Raw genomic sequence first — 15232 nt, 5'->3', positions numbered from 1 at the left:
GAGCATTGCCCTCCCATGCAGTCAGACCCAGGCAGTGTTGTGTCTCTTGCAGGTAAATTATGGGAGCTCAGGTTGCACTGGTAGTTCTGGTTAGCACCATGTGCATTTGGCATACCCTGTGCACATCTAAGATTTGCTTTCTGTATTTAGGAATGACTTTGTCAATTGCCTCTGTCTTGATTTACCACTTACTTCTCTTTAGTCAGGATTTTCTAAATATTTTCCACAGTTCTTTGCCAGCTCCAGCCTAAAGAACTCAAACTGTGTTTTGGAGAACTATGACTAAATTCCATCCAGGCCCCCCTCATCTGGGGTTCAGCTACCTACAGAGGTGAAACGTTATAAGCAACTATCACTTGTGTCCTCTTTTGTTTGAGAGAGTCACTTTAGGTGCTAGTGAGGTTGTAAATCTTCTTCTAGGTCTAGAGTCTGCAAGAGATCTGATCAACAAGCACATACTATAGACATTCTTAAATCTTATTGTCTGAGCATCTGTGTCAGGGAACTGATCTGAATACACATGTTCTCATTCTGGCCTTTGTCATCAGGTTTCTGTACTATGGAAACCAGGGCACTGGGGAAGAGACATGGAAGTCAGTGAGCTCCCCCCCACAGGATGTACATTAAGCATACAAGAAAACCAGGGATCTTGGGAACATACTGTTGTTTAACCTGAGAGAGTATTTTCCTTCCTATGTGTGCATAAACTTTCCAGGTGGAAGTATGTCCTGAATGCACCAGAATCCTCTTCTGTATTACAGCAGTTCAAACCACTGACAGCTCCTCCCGTCCACTGGGGCATTTGATGCTCTGTGGGTGAGTCTGTATTATGCAATGGAGACCAAATAAGTGCTTACCTTCCTTCCAAATAAAGTAGTTTACCTGCAGGGTACAATGAAGTACAGAATCACCAACCTGTGTTTTTAAAAGCATGAAAAAATGCAGTGTAGTTTTTCAGCATAGGACATTTTTAGTTTGCCTGGCCTATTTTTGGGACCTGAGATGGTCTCAGTGTGGAATAGTTCCTCACTGCACCTTCTAAACCCCAAAGCCACCATTGACCAAACTGACAGTCCCATGCCTCATTCGCAGAGCAGTTCTGCTGTTGCTGTCTCTGCAGACCCTTTACTTTGGCCACAGCATCACATTCCTTATAATTTTTCCTCTTCTGGTACATTTGCATATGCAAGGCTACCTCTGACTTGTGCTTCTCTATGCAAGCTAAGAAAATACTAGGATGAGCAGCATAACTCTCCCCTGGAAGACCTCATACAATGTGGTTTGCACTCAGTTCTTTCCAGGGCTCAGATCTAAGCTTTTTAAAGGCAACACAGAAGGCTGTTTTGCCTTTTCTTTTCTTTTTTTTTTTTCCCTACAATTTTGAATAATTAACTTGTTTTCATTTTGAGAATGACAGATCTAATTTATATTTAAATCTTTCTAATCCCTTGCCAAACCACCATGACAATAGGCATTGAAAAAAATTAGTAAATAAGAATTTTCCTATTTACCTGATTGCCATTCATGTTTCATTGTCTTTTATGTCATTCTGTGCCAATGCACTTTAAAGTTATATCTTCCAACGTGAAAACTAAAATCAATCTGGGTGAAATAGGTTTATGTCAAGAAAGGTATATTCCTGTTTATCACATGTACATATTGAAAACAGCAGCTTTAACAAATGAGTAGAGAGAGAAAGAGACACCCTTCCTCACAGAACTCAAGTGAAAAAAGGTTTGGGAACACAAACTCCAGTTTAAACGAACAGCAGTAGCACAGGATGCCTCTGAAGCTTATCTCATCCTGAAGTGTCAATAGTGAAATCCCAAACAATACAGGTAATTAACTGGTGCATTTCTGCAGATTTATACCAATGAACCCACATTCCTTAATACAGTGGATGTTTGGAATCATGCCTTTAGCAAGAGTAAGCCAACTGGCCTATTCATGTGCACTGATGTGGTCATCTGGGAAGGGATCCTTTCCATGTGGACAGGTTCAAAGCACACTTGGGAAGAAGAGAGAGAAGCAAACATCCTCACTACAGCAGAAGAGAACAGGAACTTAACCAACTTTCTCATTGTAAATACTGGAGAATACAGGAGGCACTTACCAGAATTTCCTGGACTCCTTAATTCTTGTCATTTAGGATACGAGAACCACTGGATATCAGAAAATCTGGCTTCTTGTTCTCAGATGACAGACTTTAGTTTTTTTGTACCAGAATGTGTCTTAAGGACCAGAACATTTCTTTTCTGTTAAGGAAATATAATCCACCTGGGTGTTATTCATGTGTAGACATGCAAAATCTATGTTAATGTTCTGCACCCAAATTTTTCTAAAATACTAATGTTTTTATTAGCCATCAATACAGGGAATAATACAGGGTAGAGAATATTACAGATGATACTGACTAGGGAAAACTATATTTGATTAAGAGTCTTGGCCTCCACTCCAACCACAAAAACCTGTCACTGCCCCAAGCAAAGATACACACAAGGCTCATGGAGAGGAGGCTTTGTTTCCTGGTTATTCCTTCACAACACGTTGTGCCAGAGGAGGCAGATGAGAACAAGGAAGAAGGAGAGTACCTGGAAATAAGCTCTGCCATCTGTGTCTGGGGTGACTGAAGGAGCTACAATCCCCTCTCATCTCTCAGCTGGAAGATCTCTACATGTGCAGCAGAGACAGGTAGCACAGATGTGGGCGGCCAAAATCACCTTCAGCTGTCTTTTACTGGAGCACAGCAAGCAGGAGCAGGGAGATCATTCTATTTCTAGCTCTGAGAAATAGTATTTGACTTGTCAATGTGGATTAGATAAATTTTTTTAAGACTGCTATATTCCCTACTAGTTTCTGGTAAGTATTTATATTTTTAAGAACAGATTGGCATTTTATCTTAAAAATAGTTTGATCAAACTGTTCCCATCCAGTAGTCCTCCACAGTGTAGTTGATTGACAGGGTTTTTGTTCTACTCACCTTTGCATGTATCAACGTGACTCAGATTGATTTCAAGGATTTTATTCCAAGGGTTCTTGGAGTAAAATCTGTTCTTTCTCACGGGCACTCAGAACTTGTCTGCTTTCCCCCTGCTTTCACTACCTGCTTGTAAAGCCACAGAGAGTTAAAACTCATCATGGCTTTGCTGTAACTTAGTACACTGGAAGAAAGTTTTGAAATGTAGGTACTAAAAGGTTATGAGCACTATTTGCCCTGTATTGCAAAAAATTCATGGTAATCCTCTTTTTGTTTATTTTCTTCCCCTGTTACTGGCTTACATATCACTTCTGAAAAAAATAGGAATAGGTCAGTACCCATTTCTAACTAGAACTATCTAGAAGTGGTTTGTCCCTCATGCAAAAATTACTAGAAGATGCTTCTTACTTGTTTCTACTGGAGTGAGACATCGGACCAAGATTTGCTTGTGATTTCCATATTGAGAACAATAATACAAGTCATTTTAAGTCCAGTCTGACAAAGCCTTTATGCACTTTATGCATAATTTAAATAAATAAGAATCTCAGTTTAAAGGAATGCTTGAAGCAACAGAGCCTATTGTCTGTTACCTTTAAAAAGTAAGTGTCCAATTTACTAAGCCTGCTGAGAAAAGTGCCTACTAAAGTAGGCCATAAGTGTTCTGTGTAAAAATGACTACCTGAATTTGAATTAAAAATAAAAAAATCAAGACTTTTCAGAGGGACTGGGGTAGGAGGTTTCTTACCTGCTAGCTCCCATACCAGTAAGTTACCACATCTAACACAGCAGGAATGCAGCCTTAAAGAAAATCTTCATTATAAACTGCCTTGGAACTGCTTCACCTGCTTAGGGAACTAATTTAAATGACTTTTGAAAGCTACAGAAGCAGCAGTTCATTTGGATTGCAAAGCAGTGTAGAAAAGGTAAGTGTTTTCCCAGGCTAGCAATCTGCATGTTAAAGACATGAAAAGAACTACTTGGAGTCATAAAGGCTAGTGCCAACATCCATTCAGGAAGACCCATGGTAAGTGAAAATGGTGATTCTAGGCAGCAGTGACAACGTTCATGGGTTATTTATCATGCATAGTCTTAAAATGTTGTTGTATGCTATAAGAATTGTACTACACTTCAAGACAGCAGTAGCCAATATTTTTAGACCCTAAAGGAACAGCTTTAGGAAATGGCAATTTCCATGAGAATTTAATGTCTAGACTACATTTGATTTCCAATAGCTTAATTCTTTGCAATATAGAAACAGAATTTCTGGAGGGTATTTTTTTATACTCTTCAACTAGTCATTTGAGAACCATTACAGTTTCTTCTTCTTGACTTTACTTGGAAACTGTCTATATAAAGATGATATATCGTCTTCTGGAATGCCTCTACAAAACAGAGCAAATTACTTATTTCCAATTTCACTTTTCAAACCATACATATATTTGAACTTGGTAACAAAAACCTATTATCAGATCATTATGAAACAAACAGAACATGAGTGTGAGAGATTAAAAAACTCAAAAGTTTATGTAGGATTGTCTTAGGTGGTGGGTTTTTTTGCTTTCTTGTTTCTGTGATGTGCAAACACAGAGTAAATCATTCTCTGAACATTAAGGAAATTATTGCTTTACTGAGGAAAATGGAAAGATCTTGCAACGGGTGAAATCATGCAAATGTAGGAATCCCATTCTAAATATTATCAGCAAAGAAAAAATGTTAAGAAGAACCTTTTTCTCTGCTGTTATATTACTTCTGAATCCACACACTCCCAGATAAAAGAAGAATTTAATAATGGATTAGGCAATAGTTAGAGTTTTCTATTTCATAAAGTGGGATTTTTGCATACTAATTTTTTAAGAAAAACTTATGGAAGTAATAATTAACTTCCAAATAAGTAAATCACTTCAGAATACCTCAGGATACACAATCATTTCCTACCATATTTAGTAGACCATCTTTTATGGCCTACAGGTGTGCCAGAGCTCTGGCCTAGTATGCAAAAAAAAATAATTCTCACACGTAAGGAATGACCAGAAAAATGTTGGATTTGACTGAGTAGAGACATTTGGAAAAATTTATACTGAGGCTGAAATAATTAGCTAAGTAGCACAACAAAGACACTGATCAAGATGGAAATCAATAGAAGTCTAGGAGAAACAGCATGATATGGTGGGGAGGGAGGGAGGGAGGGAGGAAGGGAGGAAGGAGGGAAGGAAGGACACTTTAAAGGAGATTATTAGGAAAACATGGTAATAATTTTTATTGTTATGAAATGGAAGAAATATTTAAAGGGATGAGGGAACATTTACGTTCTCCCTGTCTGCCAGGGTTTAAAAATGACAAGAAGGCAAGGGATAATCTGGGTTCTGCAGACCCTTTCAGATGATCAAGAATTGAGGACATTAAAATCTTCCTTAACCTGTCATCTTTATCCCATGCTTAAACAACACCAGTCCTTTCCCCATCTCTTCTCTTAATGGGTTCAAAGTATCTATAGTTATATATATTTTTCCATTATCATGACATCACAATTAACTTGAAATTTTAGTTCTGATCTATCCAGTTACTATCTAATCTACCTGTTTCATCACATAAAATTTGTATAGTGAATGTTCAGTGCTCTGGCATAAAATCTGTGGTACAGCTGGAAGTAATTGAGTTAATGGCAATGAAAACTGAGCTATTTTCCCACTCTTCAGGCAAATTGGAGCCTAATGACTTCAAATGACACTCACATAACATTACACTGAAGTTTTCATCCTGCCACCTATTTTATCCTTCTAGGCAAGCTAGAAGATAACTGTTAAGCTGCCAAATTGATACTTTCCTTTATCATTTAGGATTGGATTTCTCTCATCCATCTAAAAGTTATGTCCCTGCTCTGAGGTAGTTATTCCAGACACTCTATCACTGGCAGAAAAAACAGGAACCCCTAAAGCATGACTCATCCCATCTTTGTACAACGTCTATCTAGTAGATTTAGCTTTGCCAGGAGATACCTTCTACCTCTAATAATGACTCAGTAAATCATGGACACATAACTGAGTCCATAGACATAAATGGTTGAAGTTGTATGAAGTGGATGCCACAGAGCCCTTTACAGGTAATTTCAGGCATTTAGCTGAGATATTTGTCTTAGGAATGCAGTTGTCATGGACTGTCTCTGCAGGAATGTCCTTCTCAAATCCTCAGCAGTGTGTGAGGGGGGAGGAATCCCCCTGCAGAAGTGCCTGTCTCTCTAAGTTGCCTGCAGATGGTACCTAAGGAGAGCAGGCCTCTAATTAACAGACAAAATGTAAGGTAGATGAACTCAAGACCTAAATAGTCAGTTGTCCACACAGAAAATGAAAAGTAATTTCTCTCCCTAGGAGATGGAAGCGCTTTCTGCACTATATTGCGCTACTCAGGATGTGATAAAGGACAGTGTGAATACCATCACACAAAATTGCTCAATTTGAGAGCCAGTGCACAGTCTGAAGATGTGCTGGGGACCCACTGGAGCAGCAACTGTCTGGTATAGTGGCTCATCTATTTCTTCTCCAAGATACTGCATAACTGAATACTTGATGTTTAGCCTAATAATTAATAAACTTATATAAATTCAAATAATCGCCTACTTAAAAGGAAAAAAAAGGACAAAAGAGCATACTGTGTTAGATAGTTAAGTCAAAGCATTGCTTGTACCAAGTGATCTCCAAAAGATGCCCTTTATATAAGCAATTGTTATCACCCAAAATAATTCAGGCAATGATAATGTACATGTAAATTATTTATTTTTTTTTTTTAGTACAGGAAAAAGATTAACTTCTTTTATTGAAAAGTATTGATGATGTTGAAGTTAATGACATTGCATTCCATGGATATCTTTGTCAGAATCTTCCAAGTGAGATAAATTTTAATAGGTCACTTGGTCCCTTCTTTGAAAATGTACATATATCCCCAAAGTTCACATCTTTTCAAATATTTCCCACTGAATAAAATAATCTTTATTTTACTCTAATATCCACCAGACCATTCATAACCTCTGACATCACACAAGACAGACCCTCCCTTTTCTGGTACCTGCAATGATTTTTATTATAGCCTATGATTTTTTCCTTTTACCAGGAATCATCGCATAATCAATTATTCTATCTATCTATCTATCTATCTATCTATCTATCTATCTATCTATCATTTTTGTGTATGAACATATATATATATATATAATGTATGTAGTGGTCTCTTCAATTCCTGTTGATATTCTTTTCCCCTAAATTGCTCATAATGTTAAACATATTTTTGAGGTAGGGTTCTATTCAGATCAGGGTGCAATATTGCAAGTGCAGGGATACTGCCTTATGATGTCCCACCGCTACACCAAATTCAATTGTTTGGGTTTTTTTGCAGTTAAATGAAGCTACTTCTTTGTTAGCCACTGATATTTGTTATGCTCTTTCAGCATTTCTTTTCCTAGATACAACTCTTTCACTGAGCAGATGCTTTATATTTTTTTACTCTATCTCCCTTTCCTTGAGGGAGAAAAATCTTCCCTTCTCTAGTTGTTACCACTAAGTTTACCCCATGCCCACTGGCCTGTGAAACTTGAACAATTTACTACAATTAATTCTCTGAGAACTGCCACTAAGTCAGAAAATGTACTCTGATTCCCAGTGAATACAATTTACTTATTCACTGGCTCTTCTTGCCTCTGAGGAAAAATCGAGCAGACACAGATCTTTTCTTGCTTTTACTTGAGAATAACTCTGAATTTGTTCATGCAAGGTAAAATACTGCAGAATAAAAATATTTGTTGAAAATAATCAGGACCCTCTTATAATTTTTTAATAACTGGGGAAAAGAAAAACTTGGCCTTGCAGAGGAGCAGTAAGGAGCAATTCAGAAATAGGACAGAAGGATAAAAAAGGTAACCAGATTCTAAAATATTACAAGTTGCTAATACAAAAGAACAAAGAAATGTACATTGTTGGGAAAGGGGTGGGAGGGGCACCAGTGAATATATTTATTTATTGCATTCATCACCAGTTTTTAAAAATTGCTTATAAAATGCCTTGCCTTAGGACGTGACCTTGAGCCATCAAAATCAAAGCATTTTTGTTTTTGTTGATTGTGCTATGAGTAGCACCAGCCTCTAGAGATAATCAAAGATTTAGAATGTGAAGAAAATGGTGGAATGTTCCCAAGAGTTGAGGGAGAAGATTACTTTGTAAATGGAACACAGGAATTACAGCTCTGCTGTACTGGATTTTAATGTTGAAACTTGGACTGAAAATATTTCCAGGAGCCACAGGAAGGCAGTGTGTAACAACTTCATTGTCATTTTGAAGGCTACATGTCCAATATCTGAAAAACGTGCAGTTTTGCTACTTGAACTCAGTTTAGTTGAATATTTTTCAATGGCACATTAGTTTCAAGCAGAAAATATTGACTTTTGACCTTTCGCTTAATTTTGACCTTATCCTTTAGATTACTATAATGTAAAGACTGATAACAATGGAAATTTGCATGTAAATAACCACAAGATTGTTTGGCATTTACAGCATTTCCATCTTCAAAGTGGAGTTGGCCTTCTGTGAGTGACCTGAAGTGATTGCAAAAAAAAGTGAGTTTAGGTCAGTAAAAGATGAGATGTGTCAGGCAGCAAAATGCCTAAAGCCGAAACACGCAAGCATCTTTCACAGCCTGTGCTGGCCAGCTGGCCCTGGGTGGGCAGACAGGATGCTTTCTGAAGTCTCCTTACCACAATGATGAGGCTCCCCAGGACCCAAAAATAACCAATTTCAGAGACAACTAATGCAGGCAGAAGGCAAAAAGCCCCTCAGTCTCTCTTTTGTGAGTCAGGTGTTGAACGCCGAGATGCTCAGGTCAGGTAGCCAGGGTATGTAGTGTGACCTAGCCTGTAATTTCACTCCTTCACACCCTTCCAGAGGAGCTGGCAAGTGGAGGGGGTAAACTCACACTTCTCATGTTCACATACAAAATGACTCAAGACAATCATCTCTGTTTTCCTGCTCTTCTAGGGTCCAAAGAGTAAGATATTTTGAAGGGAATCATCCCAAACCTGCTTGAGCTCCTCCTTTCTTGTTCCTTGCGGACAATTGCAAGAAAAATAGCAACAATTAATCCAGAGGTATGGATTAATAATCCAGTGTGTGATTTACATTTATAGAGGGGAGGGATGGGGGGCTGGTATATAAAATCCCTTGAATACTGCTACTGAGTTGCTGGCGTGTGTCCTGGTGCAAGGGATTAATCCAGCTGTCCTGTCCCCAGTGCTCACTCTCTGCTATCCCCAGCTTTGGAAATCTGCCTGTACCAGCCTATGGCTTAGGTATACTGAATTCCCTGCAGAGCTGATAACGAAGTCTCTGATGTTTCTGTATGAAAAATAACAGTTTAAACATTTCTGCTCAAAGAATTCACAGTTCTATTGGATCCTATGTAAAATTTTCCAATTTGATCTACATTTTTGTTTTAGATCACCGTATTTTCTAACACAGTGATTTTTCCCCCACCCTTAGCCTGATGCTCAGTCCTTTTGGCAATAAAGCAACCATACGAACTTTCTACATATTTTACTGCTTTTCAAAGGGAAGAATACATTTTCTTTCAAAAGTCATTTTTCCAAGTTAATTAGTTAGCATTAATACAGATTTTTTCATTATGCAAATCACCTTACAAGCCCATTAGCTATTGTGGCTGTCTCTGGTATTCTTGAGTAACTTAATCCTGCAGAACAGTGTGCAGCAGCCCCACACAAAGGGTTCACTACAGGAACGAAAACCTTATTATCTCGTGCACCTCACAGGGATATGTTTCAGCCAAGCAGAATTTCAGAGCAGCTTTGTTTGCCCATGGGTGAATGTCTGTCACTGAACTTGGCTTTTGATAGGGGATATAGAGAATTCTTGCAGAAAAGAAGCAGAAGATTGAGAGGGAAGAATAGTTTTGCTGAAGCAATAGAAAGTGCAATAATAGGGGGGGAAAGCGATATGCTGTTGAGTTTTGCAGTTTATATGGGGTAGAAAAGAACAGCTGGCGTGTGACCCTTAGAGAAGTTTTTCAGAGTATTTGCTCTTTTCAGTGTGGAAAACTGACAACATTCAAGCCCCAAAGGGAAGAGCCTTCAATTCTGCCCAAAGCCAGTAAATTCAGTGTCTGGTTTTGTGACCTTTTTACATGCTAAACTTTCTGTTTTGCTTAAAGAGCTCATTAAAGTATAAAAATCTTATTTTATATGCAGAAGTATAAACATTGAAACTAATGTTTTCATCAATAAGAGGAAATTCAGGGACCTGAATATTCAGAAGCTTTGTTCATCTTGCAAAAAGCTGTCCAGCTGTAACTGAAACTCATCTAAATTTCCTGAACCAGGCAAATTTCCTAGGTGAGGTTTTCAAATGCAATTTCCAGTAATTTCTCTGCTCTTGATTTTGGATAGAGCAGAGAATTTGGTCAGAATGGGATATATGTGGCATTTTTGTGCCATTTGTATGTCCAATTTAAAATTTTTTTGCAAGAAGCATAGACTGTGACAGGCTGAAAGAAAACCCTCCACTTTTCCCTAGGAGTTCAAACTTAGTTTGCTTTGGGCCTTGGGGAAGGATTGCTGAAAGGTGCAAGTGACTGCTACTGAACCTTCTTCTTTAGCCTCAGTTTTTACTCAAATTTGAGTGGTATTTCTTGTTCCCATTTTCAATGCTGTAATCCCTGAATTTCCATTATCACTATACAGGGGGAGTAAGGTTTAGGCCCACAGAGCCACTTAGGTATTTAAAGCTTTTCAAAGCCCGAATCCTATTTAAGTCAGCTGGAGCTGATTGGTAAAATACATTCTTGAACACAGGACATAGATCCTGCACTGAAATGTTAGAAAAAATATACCCCTATCACCTGTTTATTTACATTTTAAATATCTCAGGTTTTAAAATGTTAAGCACTTTCTGCAGAGGTGCAGAAGCAAATGTTTCAAAGAATATTTTTACTTTAGTATTTAAAGCTCAGGAGGTAAAGCTGCTAGAAAAGCTGTTTCACATTAGAAAGGGGCACTACTTTTAATTAAACATATTTATCATATAAATGAAATTGTTTGTTTTTTTCTCTAACATAAAACCTCAGAGAAAAGTAGAGGGAAAGTTGCAACAATACCAAAATGCTCTGGGAAGAAAAGTTTGTTTGTTAGTTGAAATTACTTTTCATGTTCATTTTGTATTTAGTTAGTTTTAAAAGCTAACTTTAGAAGTTAAAAAGCTGAAGGCAAAATCATTTGTTGAAATGAAACAGCTATAAAAGGATTTTGTCATTTCCTGACTTAAAAAAAAAAAAAAAGAATATTCTTTAAAGTGATAGCCAGAGAAGCATCTGGATTGCGTTATCGGTATCCCTTGGAAATAAGAGGACATAAGTGCTGGAAAATGCAGTTGAAAATAAAGATCTCTGACAGTTATTCCAAGTTGTTTTGATTTTTTCCCCCCAAGCTTTGCATTTTGCCTGCAGGTTTCTTTCAAAAGCCCTGGCACTGCCCTGGCTCTGAAGGGCCGGGGCACCAACACCTCCCCTTCAGGAAGAGCAGGATCATCTCCTCCTGTGGGTTGTTCCTGTGCAGCTGGTGGGTGCCCTGAGCTGGGGTCCTGCTGGGGCTGGAGTCCTTCCCTGTGGGACATTAATCCAGGGAAAAAGCAACAAAGTTCCTAAGCCATTGCTCACATTTCTATCCTACCTGTTTCACTTTTGGCTTTTTTTTTTGCTGCTCTTTAGGAGAAGGAAAAGGAAGAGGTATATTTTGACAGGTGAAACTTCAATAAAAAGAAACCCTTTGCATTCTCACTTCTAAAATTTTCCTGTGTTGATTTGTCTAACAGGCTGTTTTATGCTCCTTAGTAGGTGAACTAATGGTAAAAATGAATTTATCCCCTCAATGTGGAGATAAACAGGGATACAGCAGGCCCTGCCCAGGTTTAGGGTGTGTTCTTACATAAAAAAATGGCTGGTAGAATAACAGCCCAAAAATCTGCCTAAAAGCTAATTATAGTACCTTGATAGAAATAATTCCAAGTGACATGGCTTTCTTTATCGCCATTAACATGTGCAAACACAATGAGCTGGCAAAGATTATCAAGCTCTACCATTTTCTAGTGATGGAGTTTGTCCACGTGCCAGCATCAGTTTTTTTCACTAAGCAGGTTTCCCTAAGACAAGAAGGTGATTTTTGAACTCTCACTACCATTACTATTGTCATTAAACTAGTAGGAAGACATCTTGAGTATGTGTCAATTCTAAGTTATTTTTGATATTTTAGCCCCGGTTTCTGCCAGTTAGGAGATATTTTAGATTTTACAGTGCCAGACTGGTGGGAATTAATATACACACTGAAAATCAAAGGCACAGTCTTGCTGTCAACACTGTTAAAAGCAGCAACCAGTGCTGTAATGTTTATAACAGGTCTGTCTGTGTACATGCAAATGAATTTGACAGATAGTGCAATATAGTAATGAAATTATGCTCAGTACCCTCAAAAACAGCTTTTAGTAGATACTTCTCACAGAGTTCAGATAATTTTTTTTCCAAAGGAAGCAATGCATATTTTAAGTCATTTGCTTTTTCTGTGTAAAGCTCTCAATTTTTTTCTTCTGGCTCATTAGTATATTAGAAGCTTTGTGTTCAAAATGAAGTGACTGTGCACTTAAGATGTTAGGTGATTTGGAAGGGTTTTCAAACTTGTCAGCAGAGAATCTGTGTGGTAGAGCTATTCTTTTGTTACTCTTAGCTTGTTACGAAAGGAGGTTCCCTCATGTCTGTCTTAATTTTCCTTGTATTTCCAGTTCTCTACATTACTGACCTGTCTCCATTCAATTCTAAGGTTAAATGAGACAGACAATACTTTAAAAAATATGTAAATTCCAGTTAGGAAAAAAAATTGTATAAGGAGTAATTAGTGCTGAGTATTTCCACATCAGATCCCATGAAAACGATGAATTAAGAAGATTTTTGAAGGTGAAAAAGAATCACAGACTTCATATGGTCACAAAATATGTTAAGGACAGTAGGCAGGGCAGCTCTGACAGGTCTTGACTCAGCACTTTGCCCACAGCCTACTGAGTTCTCACCTGACAGGGAGGGGATCCGGTTTTAAATGTTTTACTTGTAGGTTTCAGAAAACTGCTTTGCCCCACCTTTCTCAGGATAAACACCCAGATAGGGCACCTTGCTGATGGTTTAGGGAACTTGAGACTTCTTCCTGCTGCACCCAAGTGTTAGGAAAGGTACCTAAGTCAGTGTCCAAAGTTTCTCGTGGATGTAGTTCCTTTCATGCCTGGAGGTCGCATCTTCAATATGTTTTTGGTGATAGACAAAAGAGGAACACTTCTCTGCTGTGGCCCTGAGGGCACTGATGGCCTTTTTGTACCTCTCCCCAGCCCATGTCCCAGGAACCCCAGTTCGACCCAGCCTGGGGCTATGGGTCCCTGCCCAGAGGTGTTGCAGAGATGCCTGTCTCCAGCCCTGTCTCTGTATGGATGCCTTGCTGTCAGCTGAACAAATGGACATGTCCCAGATTAGCACTCTTATCTCCCTCAACAACCAGGCTTCAGGGGGCCAGGCTGCAGCACAGCCTGACCCCCTGAAGCAACATTCAGTAAAAATTCTACTATATAACAGTCTGGCTGCCTTGGGGAAATCAAAGGTACAACAAAACTCAAGTCATTCCTACCTATTCAGCACATTATTCCAGCCAGGGTCCTGAATTCCAACCAAATACCTTCCCTATTTTATTAGACCCTCTATTGGTTTCCAAACCTGAAACTACAGTACTAAGTTGTTGAATAAAATGGGATAGAGTTGGGGTTTATCAGCATCATCTGGTTCTCCCTCAGACATTCAGAAGATATGTTCAAAAGACACTTATCAAATCACTATCTGCTGATCACATAGTTGAGAATTCCAGAGAATGGCACCAAAACATAAATGTGAAATAGGTCCTCAGGTAGCCAGATGGCAAGAGGGGTCAAGTGGCGATGAGACATTGCTAGGAAAACCTGCTGTGTGGAAGGAATGTAGCAGTCTGGAGTGCTAGGAAGTATCTGAGCAGAAGATTTTAGGGATTTGGTAATATCTACAGGTGAGGTGTAAGAATCTTGGTTCATTGTGGTTGCTACCATTCTGCATTTAGTAGCAAGCATAGCAAAACAAACGGTCTTTGTGAGTGTTCCCATATATTAGGACACAGAGTTTTCTTTTATAAACATGAATTTATGCAGACTAAAACCACAAAAACCCAATGCAAGCGGTTTTTAAAACACTTGGTGATAACTTACTTGGGTGATAACTTACTTGTCTATGTCCAATATATTACAAGCATTGTGTCCTGTCCCAGGTATCTCCATAGGGTTGGCAGGTGTGGCACAGGGTGCACAGGAGTTCCATATTCATCTGGGACAGTTGCTGAAGGCCAGGCGAGGTGTCCCTGAATCCCACCCTTCACTTAGGAATGACCCAGCTCAGAGAGGAGCAGGCTTAAACCAAAATAAGTAAATGCATACAGAGGCTTTTTACCTGGTTCTGATGAGATCTGCTGCTTACAAGGCTTTGCAGGAGAGAGCTACCAGGACTGTCTGTTCCCAGGCTACCTTACCTTTATACTGTCTGGCAGACATTCAGTTCTTCCAGTCCTTCCCTAAGTGGCACAGAGTGAAGTTTGTGGCACACCACTTATGCCCACATTCACTTGTTACAGCATGTACTCTTTGGCACAGCAAACAAAGCAATCCCAACCTCCTCCCAGCATTTGAGATCAGGAGGGGTGAGGGCCCTTGGAATGCAGACGGAAGCATTTGGTGCTTTGTAAGAGCCGAAGTCCCTGATCATAGATATGAAGATAATGAAAACCAGCCATTGGAAAATCTGCAAGCTCCTGAAACGGCACAAGTCAGAAATGTGATAGACAGGTGGAGGCTTGAAAGTGAGTTTGTGTTTTTGGCTGACTCCTCTTGACCCTGTGCACCAGGCCTCCTTAGTGGAGCTGGCGTGACCCACTGACAAGCAGAGCTGCAGAGCAGTGGCCCTGGGGGTGCTCGGGCAGCCCCAGCACGTTTATGAAACCTCTGCCCATTTGACAGGCCCAGGAAGTCTGAGGGACAGAGCTGCCAAGGAACTGTACAAATTCTGCTCCTCACAAGGAGGAGCAAAGCAAGGGGGTGCCCACCTCTGTCAGGGTACACAGGCCACATTTCTGATTTCCTCTTGCTGTGTAGCTAATCACAC

General features: G+C 39.2%; 1 protein-coding gene across 4 annotated transcripts in view; it reads right to left on the bottom strand.

Annotated features, from left to right (window-relative positions):
* The window catches only part of LOC102111253 (hyaluronidase), a 35590-nt gene extending 20946 nt beyond the window's left edge, over window positions 1-14644 (bottom strand). For 2 of the 4 annotated variants that reach the window (XM_088055116.1, XM_088055113.1), the window contains exons 1-3: window positions 14525-14570; window positions 2592-2782; window positions 2114-2255 (exon numbers count right to left, since the gene is read on the bottom strand). The gene's annotated coding sequence lies outside the window, so the exon portion shown is untranslated. Of the gene's footprint in view, window positions 1-2113; window positions 2256-2591; window positions 2783-14524; window positions 14572-14603 lie in introns of those variants that run through there. The other 2 variants (XM_088055114.1, XM_088055115.1) reach the window with 2 other exon arrangements.
* Window positions 14645-15232: the final 588 nt, after the last annotated feature.

The sequence above is a fragment of the Pseudopodoces humilis genome, chromosome 5, assembly GCF_049639895.1.
Source record: "Pseudopodoces humilis isolate 2021_Gansu_Grassland_sample_001 chromosome 5, ASM4963989v1, whole genome shotgun sequence".
NCBI lineage: Eukaryota > Metazoa > Chordata > Aves > Passeriformes > Paridae > Pseudopodoces > Pseudopodoces humilis.
The sequence above is the reverse complement of the archived record's forward strand: the minus strand, read 5'-3'. Positions and strand labels throughout refer to the sequence as shown.